The following is a 24,281-nucleotide window of genomic DNA, read 5'->3' on the forward strand; positions in this document are numbered from 1 at the left end:
CATTTTATCAAAGTGTGTGCAAGTATGGATTATATGTGGAACATTAAAAATGACTCGGTGCATCTTATGAATGAGTGGAATTAAGGGAAGTGAGAAGAACATTATCTTTCACAGGGTGGTAGGCAGTCATACCTCTGGGACAAATGATGTTCCATAAAGAAGGGGCCAACAATGAGAAGTTGGCTTTTCATGGTCCCACCAGATATGTATCCCTAATCGATGGGACCTGAAACATGCCTTGCCTTTCCATCTTGGTAGGTTGAATGGATGTGAAGCACAAGCTGTCAACATTGCTTTTATACTGGGTTGAGGAGAATTTCCAGGTTTCTGAAGAATCCTTGTTCTTTCATCAGAAACTGGGTTGGTAAAAGGAGATTCAAGAGCTAGGTTGAACGAAAGCCAAGCTTACCACTGCTTTTTCAGATTTGTTAATAACTAGCCTTCTTTTCTAGTTACCGTGGTTTTGCTATGTTAACAGCACAGAGAAATACCATTCACAGAATTGTCGTAAGCTGCTCTGCTATGTTGAGACATCATAGTTGAGGAAATAGGAGTAGAAGATTCTGAGAAGAGGTAGTATGTAATGTAGAGCAGAGGTCTCCAGCCTTTCCGGGCTCATGACCCAGAAGGAAGGAGAGCAGCTTCCAAATTGGTGTGCGTGCATGCACGCATGCAAACAGGGCCACGTGCTCCGGTGCAGCACTAGCTGCCCAGCACTAGCTGCCCACACATCTGCCCAGGTCTAGTGACCCTGTTTGTGCATGCACAAACGGGCCACGCACACTGAGCCACGCACACCCGCCCGGCACTAGTGGCCCTACCACACCAAATGTGTTATCTTTTCCCCAGAATTTTTATTTTTTATTTTTAATTCCATTTATATCCCGCCCTTCTCCGAAGACTCAGGGCGGCTTACAAGCTTAGCAGTAGCCTTCTAGATGTTCTAGATCAGACATGTCAAACACAAGGCCCGGGGGCCGGATCCGGCCCGCGAAGTGGTTTCATGCAGCCCACGAAGCCATCCTGGAAACAGTGAGGGAACGGCCCCCACTGCCTTGGCCCTGGCCCAGAGACCCTCCTTCTGCCAGAGACCCTCAGATCTGTCCCACTCCTGCCCAGGCCCCCACAGGCACCCTTGATGCGAATGATGTAGATGTATGGCCCATTTGTACTCTAGCCACGCCCACCCATTTGCCCTCTAGCCACGCCCACCCAGTAGGCCATTTGCCCTCTAGCCATGCCCACCCAGTAGGCCACGCCCACCCTGGCCATACCCACCTGGCCCCTTGAGGGCAACCACAATGCTGATGCGGCCCTCAATGAAATTGAGTTTGACACCCCTGTTCTAGATGTTCTAGAAGCCTTCTAAATGTTCTAGAAATTGTGGTTCTAAATGTGCATCAGATCCAAGCAAAGTGGACAACTCTAATCACGTGGCAAAAAGCACATGCTTGTACAAAAGAAGCTAATGTTGATACAGAATTTTGATCACTGTCAACAGCAACAACAAAAACCCAGAAACGATACAGTATTTCTCAATCTTAGCAACTTTAGGGATGCTGGCTGGGGAATTCTGGGAGTTGAAATCTGTACTTCATAAAGCTGCCATGGTTGAGAAACACTGTCTTAGACTTAGATCATTCTTTTCTCCCAGCGGTACATAACAGTGATGAATTGCAGGATCCTGGAGATCAGTGCTATATCTGTTACTGGATTTATATAGCAAAGAACGCTATATGGTTTGTTGATCAAATCTGGCTTCATATATAACGCTGAGTTATTATTAATGACTTATGGACCAAAATGATTGACTTTGCACATCACATAATGACAGAAAAATCACCAAAATGATGAACATTATGATTTAGTGTGATATGCAATTCAACTTGTGTTTATTCCGTAAACCTTGGATATCACAATCTGTGACCAAACCAGGCCTAAGCTGGAGTTTGATGAGGGTAATTTGATTTCTTAGCCAAGTGTGAAGCCGCCCAGTACATGTCACAAGCTTTTTCTTGGATATGGCAGTGAATAAAGTACTCACCCGGTTAGATCCAGGCAGCCTTACTGTAATGATTTTCAGAAACCTGTCTGGAAGATGCCAATTTGGAGAAGACCTAGACTAAGTCATGTATTTTTGCTTAACTGGCTGTTAGCAGATGCAGAAGATGGTACAGTCCATTGCTCAAGTCCATACTAGGCACGCACAAATGTTTATTTCAGAAAAATGGATGGATCACAGCTAAAATGGCCAGGTACAAGTTGGAGGAAAATGGAACTATTTGGAATTCCATGTCTCTAAAATAGATTGTTTTGCAAACATCTGCCCTAGAGATTTGCTATATGTATGAAAATCTCTTCTGTTTTTCTCCCATTCCCCAATGCTAGTTCTCCTTGTCTGGGTCAACAAAACTGGCTCAATTTTGCACTTACAGCTGTAAATTAGAGTCCACGTGGAATGACTCCTAGCAACAGCCCCCTGTTGTGATTCCATATTTTGCTATTAAAGCTGTTAAAAATCCTGAATTTTAGTTACATTTAAACCAAATCCTTTATTCAACCTCATTTTCAAACATGTGGTTGGATGGGGGGAAAAAAGGTACTTGAATATTTTTTTTCTTATGCTTTTAGTTTTTTTATTGTCTTTATAATAATGATATTTACAGTTTAGCCTTCACTTTACTGTAAATGTATTCTACATGATTATGTAAATTTTACAAGTTATGTTTATGTATTCCTTTTCCTTCTCTTTGCTTTTGTTTTTGTTACCTAATTAAACATTAAAACGATCAAAAACTCTGTTGCTTACAGCAAACAGTTCTCTGGATTTTGCTTTTGATGATGGACATACTTGACCACGTTTATGGGCTGCAGTGGTCTTTTAAAAGCAAGTTTTCTAAATTTTGCTGTATGCAGCTGAATAAGCTGCAGCTTGACAAACAATACGGTAGTTTCTTTGTTATTTTTATTTTTTACCTTGTACTTACTTTCTCTTGCTGTCTCTCATTCAAGTGTCTGAAAATAGGAACTTACTGCTATGATGGAAAAACAAGTCTTTTAGATTCTAGAAATGTTTCACTTTCTTTTCCATTTTCTCTGGTCTACTTTGGTCTTTCTTGCTCTGATACAAATGTCCTTCAGAGGTGACTCATAAAATCTTTATGCCAAAGTGTTTTGACCATCTCCATCTTGAGAAACCTTCTTTGCTCTCTAAACTGGTGTGAGAGGGCGTATTTAAGACATTTGTGTCGGTATTGTTGCTATGCTAGTGGCTGGTCCTGCCTTCTACACATTACCAAGGCAATCATGCTTTTTCTTGCAGAATTTCCCTGTTAAAATCACCTAGGCAACCTGACCAATTTGAGATGAGCAGAACCAAAATGGACTACCCAACCAGTGTTCTTGAAACAGACTTCATTGTTTTTTTAACTTTATATTGCAATTTCATTTGGACAAGAGATTTGGATTCTGTTGTAGACCTGATCAATTGATTAATGTGTTTGTGTGAATATTCAGCTTAAATTTTGTGAGAGTCAGTGGCAGTCAGGATACTGGACCACATCTCAGTTACATGCCATCCAAAATTTCACATGTACCTTATCTAAAGCTATTGAAAAAGAGAATTAAAGTATCCTAAAACCATTGTTTTGTAAAGCAGTCTCCATTTTAGAAAGCAGCCAAAGTAAATCTGAGAAACTCCCTGTGTGAAATAGTGCTCTTATGAAGCATTGTTTGGATCGGTTTAAATATCTGGTTTTGACTCTCTTTAATTTTCTCGTGTTTTCTTTTTCTCAGGATCCTGCAGGCATCTTTGAACTGGTTGAACTGGTTGGCAATGGGACTTACGGGCAAGTGTATAAGGTAAGATGTAGGTAACTTCCGTAAACATGGGTTTCTATGCAATACATTCCTTTGCTTTTACCCTTCTTTTGTTATTTTGGGATTCTGACTTATTAATTTGAAGTTCTTTCCATTTTCTTCAAGCTTTCTTACTGCAATGGTATAAAATGGTGAAAGGGAACATGACAATGTCCTGTTCTTCTTTGCATAATTTAGTGAATAAGCAAACTTGAAGAATACAGGGCGGGGGGAGGGAAGGTTCCTAAATTGATGTGATGCAATATGGCTGATTCTTGATAGTTTAATTTACAGAATCCCAACAGAGGCAGTCCATATGTTTCTGAAAATAGTGAAAGATAAAGCAGTAGGATAATCTTCACTAACATCATGATCACCTTCTGGGTTGAGGAACTGTCACAGCTTTCCAGCTAGACTGAAGAAACCTGTAATATGACTTATCCCCATCTAGTCCTTTCACCTCTTTCACTTATCAGAAGACAAAGTTGACTCTTTTATGGTATGAAGAAATAGAGTCTCAGGACTATCAGCTCGAGTCGTGGGAAGGTGTTAACATAGCTTTTCCAAACCTAGTAGGGTTGGGTTTAGAATGTCTATCTCCATGGCCAGCTGTTGGGGATAATGAGTTTGTAATCCAAAACTGCTGGAGGGCATTGCATGGCAGAAGCCAGGGTTAATGACTACTATACATGCAATCTGGAAATTTCAGTGATAAAATGCTGAGATTGTATTTCACAGTCACTGTCAATTTAATTCCGAGCGCAGTTGTAACAGGGAGGATACTGTCAAGTGACAGGCTTTGTGAAACTATTAAAGGTTGATGATTTTTTTCTTACTTGTTAATTGCTTGTTTGCTTTTATGTTTACAAGAAAAAATGTTTTTATGATAGGCCACAAACATAATCTCTTGGACTGTGCCGCCCTTTATAATCTCTTGAAAAATCTTGCTTTTCACGCAATGGTACCCTCATATATCTTAGACTATCACCACATGGTCCAGATGACCTATATTATGTGTTTGTATAACATATAATATATAAATTGCTTAACTGAGATTGTCAATTTCATCAATAAGCACTGTGATTGTAAAGCACAACATTACATCATTGTGCCAACTTTCAATAGTAGTTCAAGCAGTTCAAATTGTTGTTGTTAGGTGACTCCTACACCCTTGTTAGGCACCATTAATCTCCTGCTTCTCCATTGACTTTGCTTGTTGGATGTTGGCACAAGTGGTGATAATATGACTGCAGGATGCTGCAACCATCATAATTGCAAGATGGTTGCCAGGTGCCCAAATCACGCTTATATGACTACAAGGATGCTGTGACATCCAGACTATAAGGATCAGCTGTAAGTCTTCTCGTTCAGCATCATTGTAACTTCAAGCAGTCACTGAAAAAGTTGTTAAACCTAGGCTATCTCTACAGGTAGTCCTTGACTTACAACCATTTGTTTAGTGACTGTTTGAAGTTACAATGGTGCAGGAAAAAGTGATTTGACTGGTTTTCACATGTAATACTTTTGCAGCGTCTTCATGATTATGTAATCAATTTACGGGTTGCTTGGCAACTGGCATGTATTTATGACAGTTGCAGTATCCTAGGATCATGTGAACACCATTTGTAAACTTCCCAACTGGCTTCTGACAAGCAAAGTCAATGGGTGAAGCCAAATCTGCATAATAACCGCATAATTCACTTAACAACTTTGACAAATAAGATCATGAAATGGGGTGCAACTCACTTAACAATTGTCTTGCTTAGCAACAGAGATTTTGAGCTCAGTTGTAAGTTGAGGACTATCTGTACTGTATATGGAGGGAATCAACCTAGGCAAGGATTGGAGAGTAAGGATTTGCAAGCAGAAATTCTATTATTTTATTTATCCTTGGGAGATAGAGTATAAAGATAGGAAAGGATAAATTTGAGCATTTACATTGTGTTAAATTATTCTCATATGTGGCCTTGAAAATGATAACTCACAGGTGAGAGATTAACAAATTTGGAAATAGTACAATTGAACCTGCCATGTTTTTTTTTGTACTCCTGTATTTAACATGCATAAACATTCACTTTCTTCTTTCCTGTTCCCCAAATCAGAGGAAAGCAAAATAAATAAATAAAATAGAATTAGCAAAAGGAAGGAAATATTTATTTTGAAATCTGCTTTCTCTATTCTTGTATTGTTGTGTGCTCATCTCTTCAGTAAACATGTTCAAAATTTGCCACTGAACCAAGAGTGGAACAAAATATTTTAGATCTTTTTTGGAAGCATGAATTTCCAAAATAACATCAAACCTTTACTAAAATTAAATAATCTTCCAAAATGTTTTATTAAAAGTTATTGGCACAAGAAATATTTATTCTGAGGAGCTTCCCCTCCCTCTTACAATACTGAATTTTGAAACTATTTGCTTGGTTTGCTGAGGCTCAGTGCAGGGCAATGTCTAAAGGGTTTCTTTCTGTTGAGGACATAACTACGGTGTTGACCTAGTTTTAAGTATCTGGATAGTACTAATAACTACAGATGGAAAATGTGACAACATCCTTTTTGAAAGCTAAATGTTTCAAGCAAAAAGCACAATAAAAATGTTTACTAATGTTTATATGCTGGTCTTTCTATGTTTATTTATTTGCTATTTGACTTCCTGTTGGAGCTTCAACTTAGATAAGTATAATTAAAATCATTTTAAATATTACTAGCAGTGCATTTATAATTGACAAAAAATGTTAAAGCAGTTGTGAAGACAGAAATGGGAAAGACAGAAACATTGTAATTTTATTTGTATTTTCACAGGTAATCTGTGTTTAGACTTCAACAACCCAGATTAATTGATGTTCAGGCAAAAAAAAAACACGCTACAGTAATGTTTAAGGCCTAGCACAGGGGTAGGCAACCTCGGCTCTTTTATGACTCATGGACTTCAACTCCCAGAATTCCTGAGCCAGCTTGGCTGGCTCAGGAATTCTGGGAGTTGAAGTCCATGAGTCATAAAAGAGCCGAGGTTGCCTACCCCTGGCCTAGCAGCCTACTTGGATATTGAGTTAAACTCAGTAGTATTTTTCAGGGCTCTTTTCAGTTTTTAATGCTGTCAGGAGACATTTTGAATTCGTTTCAAAGGTTTTATTTGTTTATATGGTTCTTTATTTATTAAATTGATACAGCTGCTTATCTCACTACCATGACTTACAAGATTTATAAGGTTACAAATTCCCCAAACAGTACAGAAACAACTAAAAATATCCACAGAAATCATTAAAGCGTTAAAGAATAAAACTGTTTAAATCCATTAAAGCACAATCTGCTGGAGAGCATCACTTATTTTCCTAGTCATGTAGAAATTAAGTGTGCTTTCCACCAATCTCTTTGGATTTCTAAAATTCAATTTTTTTGTAAAAAAAAAAAAGGGGGGGTGTTTTGCCCATAGCCATTGTCCCCCAGTGGGAGGGCTTCCCCCCTCCAGATTTCTAGAAGAGATAGTTGCTAGTTGAGGGGGTTGACTTGAATTGAGCCTGCTGTTTTTGTCCTGTCCTGTCCTGTCCTATCCTACCCCATCCCATCCCATCCCAACCCATCCCAATCCAATCCAATCCTAATCTATTCTATTCACGGTGCAAACTTTTTGAGCAACCATCATCTTTGAGAGGAGAGAAAAAGGAAAGTCAAAAGCTGCAAAAGTTAGTGGGCAAATTTTATTTTATTTTCAAAATTCCCCCTCAACATTTCCTTAAGTATATGGCTTTCCCTTCCAAAAGGAGGAATTGGTTGGCTATGGCTAATTTGTAATTTCTCTGCTTGTAAAATCAGCTACTATTTTAGCTTTCTGTTTTCCATGTAATTTGCATTCGGCTGCTTGACAATCGACTCACATTTATGACCATTACAGTGTCCCAAGGTCACGTGATCACCTTTTGCCGCCACCTGACAAGCAAAGTCAAGGGGGAAAGCAGATTCAATTAACAACCATGTTACTAATTGAGCAACTGCAGCAATTCACTTAACAAATGTGGCAAGAAAAGTCGTGAAATGGGGCAAGACTCACTTAACAAATTTCTCACTTAGCAACATCAATTTTGGACTCAAATGTGGTCATACGTTGAAGACTACCTGTAATAGATTTGAAGCTAGCGTTTAGTTTGCCAGTCCATTACATGTCACTCTGTGAGTGAGATGGGCAATTCGAAATATAAATAAATTGTCCTTTCCATTGATGTTTTGTTAATAGGTAGGGGCAGGAATATACAGGTAATACACGGCTTACAGCCATTCATTTAATGACTGTTCGAAGTTATAACGACAATGCAAAGAGAGACTTGTGACCGTTTTTAACACTTACGACTGTTGCAGCCTCTCCATAGTCACGTGATCAAAATTTGGATGCTTGGCAACTGAGTTATATTTATGATGGTTGCAATGTCCCATGGTCATATATGATCACCTTTTGGGACCTTCTGACAAGAGAAGTCAGTGGGGAAGCCAAATTCCCTTAACAACCATGTTACTAATTTAATAACTGCAGCGATTCACTTAACAACTGTGTCAAGAAAGGTGCTGAAATGAGGCAAAACTCACTTAACAACTGTGTTGTTGAATTACAGAAATTATGGTCATAAGTCAAGGACTACCTGTAGAGAATGTAAAATTGCTCAGAAGAGAGTACGGGAAAGAGAAAGGTGGTTTACCTTCAATGCAAGTAAGATATATAAGAAGAGGGGATGTCAGATACGAATTTAGGGAGGATGTAAGGCAACGGGGCTGTTTTTTTCCTTGAGGAGGAAAAAGAAATCGTTTTTGCTTCTCATCCAAAGAGCTTCATCAGTTCTGATGATGGGGGGATGGAAGGATAGATATCGACAGTTGAGACTGGGTGGTGGGTAGAAGGATAGGTTTTTGAAGTGGTGGGGGGAAGGGATGGGAGGATTGTATTTCTATGCAATCATCAGGTCATTAGCGTTCTCTCTCAGAGCTGTTGAGGCCACTTGGGGATTTATCCGTGCCCTCCAGGTCACCTGAATCAGGGTGCAAATGGTGGTGGAATCTCGTTGGAACTGCTGCAAGGGTGGCCTTGTAAACTGGAGAGAGGTGGTGTCTTATTCCTCCCCCTCTGTTGAGGGAGGGGTATTCAGTTCTAACACAGATGGATTCTTTTACCCCTTTTTCAAGGAGAATACAAGCATTCTAGGGACGCGGTGGCTCAGTGGGTTAAGACGCTGAGCTTGTCGATCAGAAGATCGGCAGTTTGGCGGGTCGAATCCCGAGAGCCGCGTAGCTGAGTGAGCGCCTGTTACTCGTCCCAGCTTCTGCCAACCTAGCAGTTCGAAAGCACGTAAAAATGCAAGTAGAAAAATAGGGACCACTCCGGTGGGAAGGTAACAGCGTTCTGTGCGCCTTTGGCGTCTAGTCATGCCAGCCACATGACCACAGAGACGTCCTCAGACAAGCGCTGGCTCTTCAGCTTTGAAATGGAGATGAGCACCGGCCCCTAGAGTCGGAAACGATTAGCACACATGTGCGGGGGAACCTTTACCTTTACCTTAAGTGCTGAAAATCAACATCAGAGACCACCAGCTGTTTGTCATGGTCCTTCCTATTCATGAGCGACAATAAGGATTTAGTCCATGCTCTGATATGTTACATATCGCCAAGTCATTATTGCCAAGGGAAAACCTGACCTTGTTTCTGGTGAGTGAGTCATCTTCAACAGTGGATATGTAATGTAATATTTTGCCGATGTTTTTTCAGTATCTGAAAAAGGAAGGGAGAAGGCATCTGGTGGTTATGTCCCAACACTTCCTTTTTTCTATTTAAAGATTATGGATTCCCCTATTGCTAAAATAATAACCATTGCTTAAAAAGTAGAACAACTATGTCGGTGTTTCTCAAGCTCAACAACTTTAAGATGTGTGGACTTCATCTACCAGAATAAAGTTGCTTGGGAAACCTTGAACTATGCCAAGGATTGGCTACCTGAAAACTAGTATCTATGATTAAGGAAAGAACCTGAAATACTGCATTTCATTTTAGTTTTCGGATGGATCAATCTTGAACAGATTTGTCAGGACTCAGCTTAGTGCAGTCTGTGATTCCTGCTCAAGAATTAATTGTTCATAAATAGTAGAAACATCTCCTACCCTGCAATATGTTTGACACAGGTGTATATTCTTGGCTCAATATCATGCAGCTTGATTTGAACATGTTTTTATTTGAGTGAGGGCACATTCTTAATGGTGTATCTCTTTTATGTGAATCTACTGGGTTTTATAATTCGACAATAGCAAACAGGCTGTGGTGAATCTCTCTAAGTTCTTGTCATGTTAATTTTCTAGCTTAAATTAATGCTGTGGTGGTGGTGGTGGTGGTGAGGGTAAAACACAAGGCTGGATTTGTTCATTGTTCACTGCAAAAGACTTTTCACTTGCAGTTGATGCTTGTATGCATATGCATGCGTGAGGACCCACCAAACCACTGTGCCTTCTTTGAAAAATTCTGGAGTGAGTGAACCAGATCTGACCTTTTTTTGTGCTGCTTAGGAATGCTTTTAGGGCACAAAATGTATTAATTGTAGCCAGATATGCTATAGCTAGTAATTTCTGCTTTTCTTTGTGGCAAGTGGGAGGAATTATTTAGCTTTAAAGATGGTTAGCTCAGGGTGTGCATCTGTGTTCTTTGTTTCCTCTTTCTCTGTAAAAAAAATGCTTTCTCATCTCAAGGCTTATCAGATAGTGGGTCGGTCTCCTAAGGAAGGCCTAAGCAGTTACTCAAAGCTTCTCTTTCTATTTTTATTGCTGTTTTGCAATAAAAAGGGTACTGTGGTTGATTTTGAAATCTCTCACTGTTTGTCTACCACCTGCTTGGATCTAATCTTTATCCCCTTTATTCTAATCAATGCCATTATTTTGTACACCTATTGAGCGTTCAGTAGAGTGGGGGACAGCAGGCGAGTGTCGTGCAGAGAAGTTAGGCATTTCCCCCCCACTTCTCTGATTCAATTTGATGAAAGAGAATTTCTTTTAAAACGTTCAGCAAGGAAAGGATGTTGAGTGAAATTTTCATGCAAGGAGTGAAAAGATAGCCCAAAGAGTTATGTGTGTATGTGACGTGCGCGCATGCGCGCGGACACACACACACACACACACACACACACCCCTTCTGTTTCATTGTACAGTCACATCTGTAATGGTTAACAGTACTCCTGGCTTCCTACTTCCATTAAACCTCAAAGATAATGTGAGAGAATGCAAACAATATCAAATATTTGAACTAGATGCCGGGTATTGAGAAAAACATACAAAGGAAAAATGCATTAGGATAAGAGTGGCAATAGAAGAGAATATATATATGGCTCAGGTTGAACTGTGGAGTTCTTGGTGCTCTCTGAGTTTAGTTTAAGGGAGCCGACCCAGAAGTAACGGGAAAAAATTCTGACACTGAGAAATTCCTTGCTTCCTGGAATTATGGGTGCTCCATCACTGGAGGCTTTCAAAAATAGACTGGACAACCACTGAACCGGGATAGTATAAGGTCTCTTACCTTGAACAGGAGGTTGGACTAGAAGACCTCTGAGGTCCCTTCTACTCCTATGATCCGTTGTTTTGTATTTGTTTGCAGATGTTTCGTTACCTGACTTGGTGTTGTCATCAGTGTTAGTGAGTGTGGGATTTGCTCCCTGTTTATTTATTGGCCCTCCCAGTAGTAGTGGGGCTGCAGTTTTCTCTTTGGAAATTCTAGGATTAGGGCATTGTTTTCTGCTTGATTGGATAGGGGTAATTTTTAGAGCAATCCTTAGAACAGGTATAAGTATACCATAGCTTATACAGGTAGTCCTCGACTTACAACAATTCATTTAGTGACCGTTTAAAGTTACAGTGGCACTGAAAGTGTCTTACGATCATTTTTCACCCTTATGACCGTTGTAGCATCCCCATGGTCATGCAATCAAAATTAAGACGCTTGGCAATTGACTCACACTTATGAAAGCTGCAATGTCCTGGGGTCATGTGATCACTGTTTGGGATCTTCTGACATGGAAACTCAACGGGGAAGCCAGATTACTTTTAACAATCGTGTTACTTAACTTAAGGACCGTAGTGGTTGACTTAACACCTGTGGCAAGAAAGGTCACAAGATGGGGCAGAACTCATTAACAACGGTCTCACTTAGCAACAGAAATGGTTGGGCTGTGGTCATAAGTGGAGGACTACCTGTATACTGATCCCTAATCCTCTTTCTGTAGGTCTTCCTTTCCTTCAGGATTGCTCTGTTGAAATTTGATGGTGAGCCATCAAATGACTGGGGCACAGTTTTCACTTGAAAACAATAGTCCCTAATAAGCTCAATGCACTTTTCTTTATGAACCTTTCCAACACTGGAAGTTTTTAAGAAGAGACTGGACAGCCATTTGCCTGAATTTTTTTTTAATTTTAATTCCATTTATATCCCGCCCTTCTCCGAAGACTCAGGGCAGCTTACAAGCTTAGCAGTAGCCTTCATTCTATGTATATGCCTGCTTATTAGGGCTTTCATACACCCCCCAAGCGGCATTATTACAAAGTCAGCTTAATTGCCCCCAACAATCTGGGTCCTCATTTTACCTACCTCGGAAGGATGGAAGGCTGAGTCAACCTTGAGCCTGGTGGGACTTGAACCTGCACTAATTGCAGGCAGCTGGTGTTACTTAAGGAGGCATTAGCCCACTGCTCCACCAAGGCTCTTGGTATAGGGTTTCCTGCCTGAGCAGGGGGTTGGACTAGATGACCTCCAAGGTCCCTTCCAACTTATTATTATTATTATAATAACCATTTCCCCCCCCAAAAAAAAACCCGTGTGGGTGGGGAAATCCTGCCCTGCTTCTTTCAGAGACAATACCACACCGTGACCTTTAGCAGGTGCAAAGAAAAAGCATGAAAAAGAAAACTTGTTTCTGGTGTGGTAGTTCTCCTGCTATTAACTAATGTATAAAATTCAGTGTTTTGTTTTGTTTTGTTTTACAAAAAGTATTGCCAGCATGATGAGGTCTAGAAACCTGCTTGCTACTAAATTTAAAACAACTCAGCAGAGAGAGAGAGAGAAGAGAATGTTTTTAGAACTTTAATTTACACCCATACCTTCTGCTAGAGAAAGGTATGGGTGCAAGAAAAAGTGTTAATAGCTTTTCTTCTATATCAATCAACAGACTGTAGGAGTAGCTGAAAAATAGCAAAGGTTAAGAAACTGCTGCCCCTTGATACCTATATGGTAATACAGATATTTAAAATATTGGTAAAGCTTCCTTCATGAAATTTTGCCTTTTAATGAATATATGCTCTCGCCTGAATTCATTTAGTGCTGTAATTAAGTAACTTGCAGTTTTTGAAACCTTACCGCATCCTGTCACACAAAGACAGAGCTGCATCTTTTAATCTTGATTTCTCGCAGTTTTGGAAGGCCATAATTGATTTTCTCTCCTGTCTCTTGATCCTTCTTAAAATTTATATATGCATCTCCCTATATTTCTAGCTCTTTATTTTTCCTTGATGCATGTGATTGAAGAAATTGAATTTTGCAAATACTTCTGTATAAAGTCTTTATGGCAGCTTCACAAAATTCACTTAACTTTGAATATTCCCCTCTTTACCATTGCTTGGGAAAAATCTGGGACTCTCACAGAGTTGATTGAAAGATGGCCAGCCATATATGTTTTGGATGGATGGGTATAGATAGAGAAATAGACATTGCATGCCACTCACAAATTCAGGTGATAATTGCATGTAAGAATTAATGAATCATCAGTACTAATATTAACCAGATTGCGTCAGTATTCCATGTCTCAAATACCATATTCTTCAGTAGAATCCATTCTTAGTACCGATAGCAAATCAAGCAGTACATTGGCACTTATGAAGTAACTTTAGATAGGTTTATTTTTATTCAGAGTGCAGAAAGTTTTGCTTAAGAAGTCCGTTTGTATTTCAGAAGATGGTTCTGAAAGGGAAATAGTCCCATGCAGATTGTCAAAACTAGTGAGATCCGGGTGAGGCTGATGAGTTAATGCCAAGACAAATATGGTGCTAATTGTTTGAACCTCTATTTCTTTCATTACCTATCTGAAAGAATGTTAGTGAATAGTTTAATTAATCAGAAGCTCTGCAGTTGAGTGGGAAAAACAGGTACAGCAAGCACAAATAAGCATTTCCTGTGGAACTGTTGTTGAAAAGGCTTCAGTTTCTGCATGAACTCTCATATTCCCCAAATGTACTGTTTTGATCTCTCGTGTATGCTTTGTGTGTGTTTGTGTGTGTGGTATACATTTTGTTTTTGATCTATAGGTCATGTCCCTTAGATTTTTTTTTCATTAGTAGATAGAGAGGAAATGAGGCTGAATAAGGATCCCAGCATCTGGAAAACCCTTGTTCAAAACAGATTTTCCTACCTTTTTCACAGGATCAAAGAAATGTTATAATGCTAAAAATTGGGATGGAAAAGTGGGGAAAGAAAGAGAAGATGAAAACAGCCTACTTTCTCAGTGGCTTTTTTTTTCATCCTGTTCTTAAAATAGCACAGTCACCATAGTAGTGGAATAATATCACAGGACAAGGATAAACAGTGATATTTGCATCATTTTTTGACCATTTCATTGCAAAGAAGCTGGATAACAATATAGGTTTCTTTGTTGTATTTTTAAAGTCAAACAGTATGAGAAATAGCTAATACATGGGCTTTTAGTGGAAGAGAATATAGAATAGAATAGAGCTGGATGGGACCTTGGAGGTCTTCTAGTCCAGCCCCCTGCTTGAGCAGGAGAGCCTACACCATTTCAGACAAATGACTGTCTAGTCTCTTCTTAAAAATCTCCAAAGATGGGGCACCCATGATTTCTGAAAGCAAGCTGTTTCACTGGTTAATTGTAGCTCAGGGTTGAAATGAGGGGTCCTTGGTACTTTCTGAGCTTGATTGTTTTCTTGCAGATGTTTTATTAAAAAACTAAGTAATATCAGTGCTACTAGAGGGTGGAGTTTGCTTTCATTTTATATACTCCTGGCTTTCTATATCGGTCTTGGTGGTTCCTTGATTAGGCTGTTGTTAGCTTGTCTGAGTTGGTAGTTCTGTGATTGGGGCTCTGTTCGCTTCCTCACTATTGATCTAATATTAATCTTGGTGTAAATCACTGCTCATCTGGGTGCTGATTGCTGGTGAGGAAGTGTTTTTCTCTTTCTGGTCTTTTTGATTGTCTATTTTGCATGGTATGTAAATGTTTGTCTCTTTGTGCCTATTGATGACCAAGTTGTCTGAGTGCTAGATTTCCAGGAATTTGGCTTGGTCCAGGAAACTATGGTTAAGTCTATCCATGTGTTGTGAAACACATGGACACAGTTAGCCATAGTTTCAATTGGGAAATTAAGAATCCTAGACCAAGTCAAGTCCAAAAATGCTAGAGATTCCTGGAAGCCTATAACTTCAGTAGTTGACAAATCAAGCCAGATATATTTTTGGAAACATATTAAATGAAACCTTTCCAGTAGCCCAATGAAATATGATTGATTGTCTTAGTGATAGATGATGAAGATGGGCTGTCTTTGAATTGGCCTGTCTCTTTAATGTGTTATCCAGGCCTTCTGTTGCAGTGTTTCTCAACCTCAGCAAATTTAAGATGAATGGACTTCAGTTCCCACAATTCCCCAGCCAACGTGTCTATTGTGTAGTGGGTTGTGGACCACATGGCAATGAGGAGGCAAATGAGTACCGCATGTCAGCTCTTTATTTGTGGTAGGCGCGTACTGAACAAAGGGGTTTACCTGGACCCCTTATATACTTGGCTAGGTGATGCTCTGGCCAATCCATCCATCCATATCTCCCGCCGAAACCCTTTCAGCCAATCCAACCACAGCACAGCGCCCCTTGGTGGTACCTGCAGAGCTGCTGCTCACAACCCATACATAACAGTGTCCATACACCTGAAAGCTGCCAAGGATGAGAAACACCGGTCTGTATAAACTATAGCATATGTTGTGACAATTGTGACTCTGCTATGATGTTGGTTACTTATGCAAATCATTGTGTGGTAGAGTTTTATCAAAGGTAGTGGGGTTGTTCTAATGGGGTTGTCATTTAGTTTATTGAAAAAATGGGTATGAAAAGTAATATAAAGTCATGAATATGAAGCATTTATGATATTTTCCATTTCATTGCTACTTTTACAAGACCAACTGTGACCTAAAGGAATTACTATCACTCATGCAAAAGGTCATTAAATGTATTATATCTCGTTTCCTCAAGGTTTGAATTGTTTCAGTTTTCTCCCTATAGGCATAACCTTTGGACTGCAGCCAATCATGAAGCCAAACAAATACAGCTACAAATATATTTATAAATGTATTTATAAGTTAAATTACGATGCTCTGACATTTAGCAACCTGTCTCACTCACAACACTATTGGTTTGACATTTGAACCCAGATTGTAGGTTTAGGTCCTAAAACTCTATTCATGATTTGTTTTACACTTAATTTCTTGGCAAAATCTTCATCTTGTAGATCTAAGAAACTTGCAAAACAAGCTTGTTGTACCTTTGTCTGCTACAACTTACTCTATTTTTGAATTCCAAAAGACACCTTATGTGTATGTGTACTAAATTAAGACTTCAGGGGTGGTAGTGGTGATAGAATGAAAACCTTTCCTCGACCCTTGTATGGTCTGGATCAGATCTCCCTCCCTGACCCAATTAATTAAATAATTAAATAAAATGAAAACAAATCCAAAACAAATGAAAACAAATCCAAAAAAGCATGAAGTGTTGTTTGGCCCAAGGGGAGCTAAGCACTGCAAAGGTAGCAGAAATCCAGTAATACGGAAGACAGCCGGTGGCTTATGGCTGTTTTCCATGTTATTCATTCTTGCCCACAAAGATAAACACTGCATTGTACTGTAATTAGTGTTACAGATTATAAGGTGTTGTGGAAACATGCTTATGGCGTGAAAGGTTCCTCTCATCCCTGCTACAAATAAACCTGTTTTTAAAAGCATATTTTCTGGGATATTTTGCCCTCATGCTGTGATAGATATTTAAAAGGCCGAGCTTGTTAGGAGGAAGGAAAGATTATTATTATTGTTATTATTGTAACAACAACCACAACCGCATCAATACTAATAATAATAATCCCCAGAATGTTGAGTGCATAGGCAGCCAAATCTTCCCTGGAAGATGGGGAGAGTCTTGTTACCAGAGCAACTAGTACATCTCGTCCTGCTTGGTTTATGTAGAAGATACAGCTGAACTCTGGTAAGATTAAAGGTGGGGGGGGGGAAGAAAGACACAAAACATAGAAGTCAACCCCCACACTCCTCCACATCAAGATGTCATGATAACTTGTGTTTGAGGAACAGTTTGAGTCAAAAGGTGCACCACCCCTCTTCTCTGAAGCAGGATGAGTACTTGATAAAATGATAAGGAGGGTTAATATTACTTCTTTTCTTTTTAAACTATTTTTAAGTTTATCCCCTTTTCTATTTTGAATACTTTGAGTTGGATTTTTTCCCCCCTTCTCCATATGACTCGACCAACTTTCACAATTCAGTTGGCAGCCTATGTATTCTTGTTTGCCCTTTGTCTGTTGCTGGCCCTAAACTGAGCTACGTGGATAGCTTGGTTTTAATTTCTTCATGAAAGGTCAATTCTCTTGTAACTCCCATGAACTGTTTAGTCCACCTTTTCCCAAACTTGGCAACTTTAAACTGCATGGACTTCAACTCTCAGAATTCCCCACTCACAATGTAATAATAGAACAGAACCAGCAGCCATTGAGGTATTGGGTAGAATAACAGAACAAGAGTTGTAAAGGACCATGGAGGTCTTCTAGTCCAACCCCTTACTCAAGCAGGAAACCCTATGCCATTTCAGACAAATGGTTGCAAAATCTCTCCTTTAAAACCTCCATATAGTTATAGTTATGTTACCTTTGTCTTATCAAGGAATTGGATAAATAGGACATTATTAAATTGATATGCCAGTCTGTATTGAATGAACAATATAGTAATTCACGTTTAACTGTTTCTACTTTCATCATTCGGTATGAGAATAAACACTGTTGAACTGGGGCATTGTTACATCTCCTTCCATTTACATAGCTGGCAAAACATTAAATCTAATAAAAGAAAAGGCTTTCAGGTGAGACAAACACAAGATACTATCCAGGCAATTGGCTGGAATGAAACTCCCATCTATATCAAAAGAGATGGGTGTTAGATCTTTCTGGTAATCATTGCTTTAGTTCCATTTCAACTCTCCCATAGTCAAGTGATATCAGATACTGGACTGAGAGTCTTTAAAGCTTAGAACCAGTTCAATGCCTGAAAAAAAAATGTTGTCCCAAAGAATTCAGGAAGCAAGAGTTCCATCCGTGAAAATCCACATTAGCCAGAATTTTAAGCAACAAGCCACATTGTCTCTGGAGAAGGACATCTAGCTAAGCACACGAAAGAGATGTTCTTTTTTTTATTGAAAAGTTTTAAGATACATTTTTAAAAACATAAACTCCCTCCCTCCCCCTCCCCTCCCCCTTACCCTACCCCCCCCCCCAACTTCCCAGAGCTGAATACAGGGTATAAACTTTACAAACTTAAGCTAAAATATGCTAACTAACCAAAAAAAGACACATTAAATTCTATCGCACTTTAACTCCCCTTAAAAAGGTAAAGGTAAAGGTTCCCCCGCACATGCGTGCTAGTCGTTTCCGACTCTAGGGGCCGGTGCTCATCTCCGTTTCAAAGCCGAAGAGCCAACGCTTGTCCGAGGACGTCTCTGTGGTCATGTGGCCGGCATGACTAGACGCCAAAGGCGCACAGAGCGCTGTTACCTTCCTACCGTAGTGGTCCCTATTTTTCTACTTGCATTTTTTTTACGTGCTTTCGAACTGCTAGGTTGGCAGAAGCTGGGACAAGTAACAGGCGCTCACTCTGCTACGCGGCACTCGGGATTCAACCCGCCAAACTGCCGACCTTCTGATCGACAAGCTCAGCGTCCTAACCCACTGAGCCTTAAACATAACTAAATTACCCACAAATAATGAATAACTAATAATACATCATATAAAACTATACTTATTCAAATGCTAAATGAAACTTTTTAGTCCCGTCTTTATTCTGAATATATTCGATCCATCTTCTCCATTCCACAATGTATCTCTGTTGCAATTTCGAAAGAGATGTTCTGAGGCACTCGAAACCTGTGTCTTAAAAAAATTGGGAAGTATCACTTCCAGGAAGTTGTATTTTCATAATTACCAATCTGTGAGCCATTTAACAAAGAGCTGATCAGCTTAATATTTAAAATACTTTGAGCAACAGGAACATAAATCTGTTTCTACTGCTAGCAAAATGTAAAAAGATATTAACCATCTTATGGGTTTAGTGAGTAGCTTTGTTCTTGCCAAACAGCAGAAAATTGAAAGTATTAAATGCCTTAATTTGAAGCAGGATCAGAATAGATCTGGAAAGGACTTTGGAGGTTTTCTAATCCAATCCCCTGCTCAAGAGACCCAATACCATTTCAGACAAGTGGCTGTTCTTAAAAACCTCCAGTGGTGGAGCGCCCATGATTTCTGAAGGCAAGCTGTTCCACTGGTTAATTGTCCTCAGTGTTAGGAAGTTTCTCCTTAATTCCAAGTTGCTTCTTTTGCTCTGTGAAGATACTACGAAGTTTCCAACAACTTCTTGGTTGGTCATGAACTTTATTTTGGCTGATTTCTTGTCTGTGACAGGAAGCAAATTTGATTGCATTTCATTTGCCTTTAAAGGCAATTAAAATTAAAGTTAATAATATTACTTTCTAATCATGGCCTTGGTCATTTTTCTCATTTTGTCAGTTTAAATATTTTTTATTTTTTTATTTTAATTCCATTTATATCCCGCCCTTCTCCGAAGACTCAGGGCAGCTTACAAGCTTAGCAGTAGCCTTCATTCTATGTATATGCCTGCTTATTAGGGCTTTTACACACCCCCCCAAACGGCATTATTACAAAGTCAGCTTAATTGCCCCAAACAATCTGGGTCCTCATTTTACCTACCTGGGAAGGATGGAAGGCTGAGTCAACCTTGAGCCTGGTGGGATGCGAACCTGCACTAATTGCAGGCAGCTGGTGTTACTTAAGGAGGCATTAGCGCACTGCTCCACCAAGGCCAAATATTAAAAACTACTGTTTGGAAAGAACTCCAGATGTCTCAAGTGACGTAAGCAGATCTTTTGAGGGTTACATCTGTCTTGAGATCTGAAGGATAGATCAAGAGCAGGGGTGTCAAACTGCCAGCCTGCAGGCCGGATGCGTCATGGCGAAACCACGCCCACCTCATTGCCGGCAATGGAAAAAAAGTTGCAATGTGACATGGTGCGTTTGACACCCCTGATCAAGAGCATTCTACAATAAAGAAATGCCACTGAATATACTGAATTAATATTGCCAAGCAGGCAGATAGTAAAAGTTGTAAAAAGGTTCTTGCAATCCCCTGCACTTAATATTCGGACAGGGAACTTGTGAATCTAATCTCTGATCATCCTAGTTTTATTTTAAAGTGGTATACTTATTGCCTCATTCAGCTTTCCTATAGAAGGCTATAGTCAGATATAATAACGTCTGAATGAGTAGAGTTATGTTGACAGGTGTAAAAACATCGGTATTGAACTTGGAAGTTGAAAAGGATAAAGGATACTGAATGAATGCTGGCAAACCAAAGATAAGATTGTAAAGAGGCCAGGTACTCTGCACATTGACAAAAATGGATAAACTTTTAGCAGAAGGCAGTAACGAATGAGAATGAGACTATGGAAATGGGAGGAAGGCTAGGATCCTTAGAAAGATCAGAAGGGCTAAAGTAGAATCTTGTCTTGATTTCAGTCAGAAGTTCAATTAAATTTTCTAAAGGAAACTATCTCAAGGAATTTATAGCTGAAGTAAATAGAAGATACCCCTGCAGTTGTGTCTGAGAAAGAAGCTGATGAAGCAGTGCATGCCACATAGTTTTTATTAAGACCAAGGATGTCAAACTTTGGCAACTTTAAGATTTGTGGACTTCTAACTCCCAGAATTCCCCAGCCAGTATGAATTCTGGGAGTTGAAATCCATAGGTCTTAAAATTGCCAAGGTTGGACACCTCCATGTTGCATAAGAGTTTGGTTACCTGGAGGTGACGACAACGTGTTCATTTCAAAATAACTGCAGGCAGTCCTCAAAACAGGACATTGCAATTGAAGGAATGTTAAGGTTTGGCCCCGAGTGACTTTTTCCCAAGCTTGCAATTTCATAATTCCTGGCACAAATTGTAGCAGTGAATATTTTCAATCATCATTTGCTCCATGGCCAGGGTTACAAAAAAAGTTTGAATGGATGTGGAGCCAAAAATCTTGATTTAGTGTCTTTTAAAAAATAATTCAATATTCTTTCCTACTGAGAAAAAACAACAGATTACAATAAAAACCACATTTTAATCTCTCTGTATATTATTTTAAAAGGGCCTGCTTTTAATGACTTCTGTTTTGGGATGTTATCATATCTGTTTTATTTGATCAAGCTTGCTGACTGTTGCTTTCATTCACATGATGGTTAAATGTGTGAAAGTTATAGCTGCAACACCTCAGCAAAGACATAATTTGAACAAATCAAGATTTTCTAGTTTTGTGCTTAATAGACAAACTCACTTGAGATGTTTGTGTGAAAGAGTCAAAATTAAAAGGAAAAAAGTAGGGGGGGGGCGTCTTCAAAGTAGGTCAGCAGTCTTCAAAGTTGGCCTTTTTATGACTTGTGGACATTCTGGGAGTTGAAGTCCACAAGTCATAAAAGGGCCAAGTTTGAAGACCCCTGCTCTAGGTGAACATATTCAACACACCTTCCTCTTCCTATTTTCCCTACAACAACAACCCTGTAAGATGGTTGGGATAAGAGAGAGTGACTGGTGCAACTGGCTTTCATGGCTTAGAAGGGACTTGAATTCGTGATCTCCTGCTTTCTAGCCTGGTGCCTTAACCACTGGACCAAACTGGCTGTCTTTAGAAAGCATATGTTATTTAGAAATTTTAGAAAGCATATGATAAGAAATGAACCAACAACCTTACACTGGGTTTTCTTTAAATAATAAAAAAACGTTTTCCAACCTAGACCTTCCAGCAAATAAATGGATGCTGCTTTTCTGACCATTGTGACATAATTCTCCAACTTATAGGAACCCCCCCCCCATAGAAAAATGCTTGAATAGGGTATATATTGGGAAAATTGCAAACAAATGGCATATAGATTTTCAAAGGGATGATAATAGGAACAAAAACGCATGCCTTATCCACTGCCAAAGCAAATTATTCTAGAACCCATCAAGCTAACTTGTTAGTTAGTTTATTTATTTATATTTCATATTTCTTAACTGTTGGAGAGGGGCTCTGGGCGGTGATATTAGGAGTGGTGGTGTGGTGGTTGCTGTTTGATATGATATGGAATGAACACTTTCCCCCCAGGAAGCTCCAGCTACAAAATACTTGCACCAACTGTAGTCAACAATTATGCAAGTCCTCTTGACAGAAATTAAAGCAGTGGGGGAATGTTTCTGTGGTGCCTCCTAATCTGATGTGTTTGTGGGACCTCTGAAAATATTAAAAGGCCTCAGCAAAGATAAAGCTATCAAGCTTTCTTGTTGTTGTGAATGGGAACTATTTGCATTGCATATTTCTCCAACATGTAGTTTCATGATTTCTTATCTCTGTGGTATTAGCAAACAGGTACACCCACTTTTTCAAGTAGGACCTGCAACAGCTTGTTGCAAATGTTCAGGATGACATCCAAATGTCAGGTGCTCACCTGGAAAACTCCATTACATCTTAGATTTCTAATATTCCCTATTACAGTTCCTCCCTTTTGAGTTACAGAAAGTTTGCAACACTGTCCTCATACAATCATTTCTCAACTGTTATCCATCACCTTGTGAAGATCTAGGTCACCACTCTGGAGGTATCCTCCAGAATATGTGCACTTCAGCATTCAGAATTCTCCAGTCACTTGAGAGATTAAAGGACCTGTTTATCCTTGAAAAGATCAGAGGGGATTAGTAATACAGGTAGGCAAGATTTTTGCACTTACCATGGTTGTAGCATCCCCATGATCATGTGATCAAAAATCAGATGCTTGGCAACTGACTCATATTTATGACCGTTGCACTGTCCCGGCATCATGTGATCACTTTTGGCAACCTTCTGATAAGCAAAGTCAATGGGGGAAGCCAGATTCACTTAACAACTGTGTCACTAACTTAACAACTGCAGTGATTCACTTAACAAGAGGGGGCAGAAATGGTTGTAAAATGGGGCAAAATTAACTTCACAAATGTCTCACTTAGCAACAGAAATGTTGGGCTCAATTGTGGTCATAAATTGAGAACTACTTGTGGTTTTCAAATAACTGAAAAATGCCATGCAAAAGTAAGCTGGGCCCTGTTCTGTATCACACCGAAATTAATACAGAATAAAGGGATACAGAATAATGTAGGGACATCATGGAGGGAATTTGAACAGAGAACTCAGTACCCTGAAAACTGGAAGTGTTCATGTAATGACTGAACAGAAAGAGGGTGCTTTAATTTGGATTCCTGCCCCCCCAAGTAGTATGATGGATACTGTGACCTAAATGACTCCTCCCAATTCAATAGTTCCATGAATTCTGGGAGTTGAAGTCTAAACATCTGGAGAACACAGGTCAGGAAGGTTTTTTTTTTTAAGTGTTGCACTATATGATAAGCTTTCCAGGTTTCTGCATTGATTTCTTACTACATAAATAGTAGTGTCTATTTATTTGTTTATTGCCTGTTTTGGGGAAACTGTAAAGAAACAGCGAAACTGCCAACATTTTACTTAAAGTGAAATTAAGTGCTTGAGATTTCTTTCAGTGTAATTTTAATTTTAATTTAATTTAATAATATTTCTATACCACCCTTCTCCCTGAGGACTCAGGGCGGTTCACAGGGCAAAAGTAAAATACAAAATACAAACATTAAAAAGAAATTAAATAATTGCCCAAGTATAAAACAATTACTATTCAATTATAAAACCCCAAAGATAAAATTAAGAATACAAAAAATAAAAAACCCCACCAATCCCCATCAGGCTAGGCCGGCTTGTACAAACAAAAACGTCTTGAGATCGCGACGAAAGGAGCGAAGATCGGGCGCCATCCGGAGCTCTACCGGTAACTGATTCCACAGCTCCGGAGCGCCCACAGAGAAGGATCTCCCCCTGGGGGCCACCAATCGACATTCTCTGATCGGTGGCACCCTGAGGAGGCCCTCTCTGTGGGAACGCACAGGGCGCAGGGAGCTTGGTGCCGGCAGCAGATGTTCCCTGAGGTACTCCGGCCCCATGCCATGGAGAGCTTTGAACACCATTACTAGTACCTTGAATCTCACCCGGAAGGCAACTGG

Source organism: Vipera ursinii, assembly GCF_947247035.1.
Source record: "Vipera ursinii genome assembly, chromosome: 5".
In the NCBI taxonomy this organism is placed as follows: Eukaryota; Metazoa; Chordata; class Lepidosauria; order Squamata; family Viperidae; genus Vipera; species Vipera ursinii.